We start from the raw sequence: 4,290 nt of genomic DNA, 5'->3' as shown, positions 1-4,290 counted from the left end.
GGTTGGGGGTGAGCCTGGGGGAGAAGCCGAGTGGGAGTGAGGGCCCTTCGGAGTGCCCTGGCTCAGGGGCTAGGGAAGGCAGGCCGGGGGCTGGCCTCCCACTCTGGGCCCTGACCTCCAAGGGCTCAGCCTCCAACCATCCCACCTGGCTCTGGTCTGGACCCGCCCTTGCTCAAACATCCCCCACCCCCATCCTGTCACCCACTGAACGAAGCCCCCACTTCTTAGCCTGGCACTCAAAGTTCTTCAGTCCCAAGCTCTCATTCTGAAAATGTTTCCCCAGAGCTGTGCTTGGTGAAAAGGAAACCATAGAGTCAGTTTTTAATAGAAAAGAGCAGATCAAGCCTTAAGTGCACCCAAAAGAACTGAAAACAGATGTTCCAACAAAAGCTGGCGCTGGGAGTTTATTGCAACTCTATCACAGGAGCCCCAGGGGGAAATGATGGAGGAGTGGACAAAAAGCGACACTGCCTCTCGGAATGTCAAGGAGCCATCAACAGGACTGAAGCACCGGCACAGGTGCACCCTGAGAGCTTGGTGCTAGGCAGCAGCAGCAGCTCGGGAGCTAAGATGCCCACGTCCCGTCCCAGCGCACCTGGGTCCAACAGCCAGCTCTGCCTCCTGATTCAGCTCCCCGAGTGGCAGCTGGTGATGCCTCAGTGCTCGGGTCGCTGCCACCCGCGTGGGAGACCTGGACTGAGTTCCCATCTCGCGGCTCCAGCCTGGCCCAACCCTGGCCATTGCAGGCATTTGGGGAGTAAAACAGCGGGGGTGGGGGTGGGGGTGGGGGCGCGGCGCTGTGGCGTAGCGGGTAAAGCTGATGCCTCCAGTGCCAGCATCCCATATGGGTGCCGGTTCGTGTCCCAACTGCTCCACTTCCAATCCAGCTCTCTGCTATGGCCTGGGAAAGCAGTAGAAGATGGCCCAAGTGTTTGGGCCCCTGCACCCATGTGGGAGACCCGGCAGAAGTTCCTGGCTCCTGACTTCAGATCGGTGAAGTTCCGGCTGTTGCAGCCAATTGTGGAGTGAACCAGAGGATAGAAGACCTCTCTCTCTCTCCCTCTCTCTCTCTCTCTCTCTGCCTCTCCTCTCTCTGTATAATTCTGACTTTCAAATAAATAAATCAGAAGAAGAAGAAGAAGAAGAAGAAGAAGAAGAAGAAGAAGAAGAAGAAGAAGAAGAAGGAGGCGGCCCAAGTCCTTGGGCCCCTGCACCTGCATGAGAGACCCAGAGGAAGCTCCTAGCTCCTGGCTTCAGATTGGCCCAGCTCTGTCCGTTGCGGCCAACTAGGGAGTGAACCAAGGATGGAAGACTCTCTCTCTCTCTCTCTCTCTCCTTCTCTTTCTGTGTAACTCTGACTTTCAAATAAATAAATAAAAATCTTAAAAAAAAGAAAAGTGACTGATGTAAAAAAAACAGCAGGTGGGGTCTCTGTCTGCCTAGACATTATCTGCTTATGTTGTACAATCCCCTTAGAAAGAAATACATAGACCAGGCAGAGCTGTAGAGCTAGAAAATGGATCAGGGCAGGAAGAGGCAAGGCAGGGGCGGCTGCCATGGGCACAGTTTGTAGCCGAGGTGATGACCAAGAGCTGAAGCTGCTGGCGGGTGGGGCGCGCAGCATGGGGAGTACTGGACACCACTCAGTCGTGCACAGTAAAATGGGAGAAAATGGTAGCTCTCACGTGGGTTACCCTAGCTCCCTCTCAGCACCCTACGTGTGCATTCTGGGGGCCCACAGACTCCGGCCATTTCTGCTTGCTCAGCGCATCTTCTGCTGGGTGAAAGAATGGCGGGGGAAGGGAGGGAGGAAGTGAATGAGTGAATGAGCGCTCCTCTGGCTGGGAGCCACCCCTCCACCCACTGAGCTGGAGGAAACCCACCCTGCCTGCTTCTCCCACCGCCAGGCCTCAGGGCCTGCGGCGCTGCCTGCAGCTGGGAGCCTCACGCCAGCTGCGCCTCAGCACCACCTGGGAGCTCTCGCCAACTCCTGGTGCACCCGAGCTCAGCTCCTGTCTCTGGGGATCCTGATTTAATTAGGCTAGGGCGGGGCCCGGTGCTTCATTTTCTGTCTGTAGGAGAGGAGGATGGGTGCTTTGAAAAGGCCCCTAGGGTTGTGACATGAGCCAGGGCAGAGAGGCCCTTGTCCCCAGTTATGTGCAGCTCTGTTTCGGGGCCCCTCCCCACCCCATTCTCCGGCACCTGCTGCCCAGCCTGGTGCAGTCACCTTCCAGGAATGATCGCTCCTTGAACCCATGAATAATGAATGAAAGGTCAGGTGGCCCCCAGGCTCAGGCCTCTAAGGCTGAGACAGTCTCCAATCTATCTAATCTCTCAGCGCACCTTGGCTCTGAGTCACCGCTCAGAACAGCCACCCAGCCTTTCACTATCAGAAAATCTCTCTCTGAGCCATCAGGGTGGCTGCTCTCCCTGGCACTCAGCAGTATGGGGGCAAGGCCCTCCGCCCAGTGTCTCCTTGGAGCCGCTTCTGCGGATCCCGTCCCTGGCAGCTTGCTGGGCTTCTAGGCACTCGGGGATCTGTCCGATGACTCCCTTGGCTGGGACCAAGTCCCTGAGGCTCCCAGGAACTCCTGGTTCTGCAGAACCAATTTGCATCCAAAGGAGAAGGGTCACCACCTTTGCCAAGGCTCGCCGCCCTCCACCAGATGATCATCTCAGAGCCAGAGGGGGCAGGTCTCTGGGGTCCCACCCAGGGCCCCCGCTCAGATGGAGGCTGGGGGTGGACAGGAGATGGCAGAGAGGGGATGCAGGTTTCACTGTCCACAGGACTGGGGTCTGAGGGGTGGCTCTGAGCGATGACAAGCCCCACCTCTTGTTGACCACCGCCCCACCCCCGCTGCTCCTGCCCCCATCCCCGCTGGTCAGAGCAGAGGCCACTGTCCCACTCTGCTGAGAGGCCTCTGCAGCCTCCTCTTCTCCCTCAGCCGGAACGCACTGCACTGGCTTGCCGGCACGCCATCTCCCTCCCTTCCATGTCCCCAGCCCAGGGAAGGGCACGGTCACCCCCAGCACATGCTACCCGCCCGCCTCTGCCGGCTGGGGCTGGCTGGGGCTGGCTGCGGCTGCTGCTTGCCCCTGCTGCTCTTCCGCCTCCCCTACCCCCGCGCACTCCATCTCCACTTGCCTGACACCTACACACGTTTCTAGACTCAGTTTAAGTCTTCTTCCAGGAGGCTTAGCCAGAATCCCCAGGCTGGACCAGGGGCTCCAGGACTGCACCGTGACGGAAGGGCCTATGACTGCTCCCAGCTCCCGGAAGCCCAAAGACTGGGGAGCAGGAGGACCATCCGGCCCTGGAGGGAGGCAGGGCCCTGTCCTCTCCAGGTGCCTTCCTTATCTACCCACTGCCCTGCCTTATCTTCCTTCTAGGTCTGCTGCCTGGGTGCAGTTTGAAGAGCCCTGGGGTGCTGCCATGGCTGTTCGTGTCCAGCCACGTAGCTCTGAGCTCGATGAGGACATAGTGAGGACAAGGACACCTACCTGCTTCCACAGGTCCCTGATGGCACAGGGAGTGGACACCCCCAGCCAGCCCAGCCCCAGGCTGTGCCCCTCAACAGGCCGGAGGGGGCCTGAGAGACCCACGACAGTGGCCAGCTGTTCCAGACTCCATTCAGCACAATGGGATCACGGCAGCCAGGGAGGCCGAGGGGGCCGATCCTGGTGGAGGGGAGGTGGGTGGGGCCCCGGGTATGCTGGAGACCTCCCCGCCAACCAGCCCCTGCGTCTACCTCTGCCTTCGTCCATTCAATCCCTGATGGCTGTAGCTCACCCCCTAGGCCGGGGGGGTGGGAACAGAAAGTCGGGAATATTTCAAATGAGGAAGAAGTGGCAGAGAGGAACTGAAGGTGGCGGGGAGTGAGGCCAGCGCTAACCAGGCCTGCCCAGGACTGTCCTGGTTTTAAATGGAGCTCTCCCATGCCCCAGGACTCCCCTCACTCCATGCAACCTGGGGCGGTTGACACCCAAAGTGGGCAGTGGCAGGCGGCAGCCGGAGCACCTGCAGCATTCGCCCCATGAACAGACATACTGGGCTCCTCGCTCCTCCCAGAACCTCAGAGGGCCAGCCTCACCCTCGGGCCTGTGCCAAGGGGCTCCAGGAGGCCCCAGACTGCCAGCAAGAAGCAGGGACCCTGCCCCCTCGCGCCACCCACCGTCCCCACCAGGTGCCTTACCTGTCTGGAGGAGGCAGCCGCCACCTGGGAGATCTGCGGAGTTGTGGCAAGCAGGCTGCAAGAGAGCGAACTTTGTCCCTACCCCCTCCTCTAGGAG

This window comes from Lepus europaeus, chromosome 1 (genome assembly GCF_033115175.1).
Source record: "Lepus europaeus isolate LE1 chromosome 1, mLepTim1.pri, whole genome shotgun sequence".
Taxonomy (NCBI): Eukaryota; Metazoa; Chordata; class Mammalia; order Lagomorpha; family Leporidae; genus Lepus; species Lepus europaeus.
Note: the sequence above shows the minus strand (reverse complement) of the source record.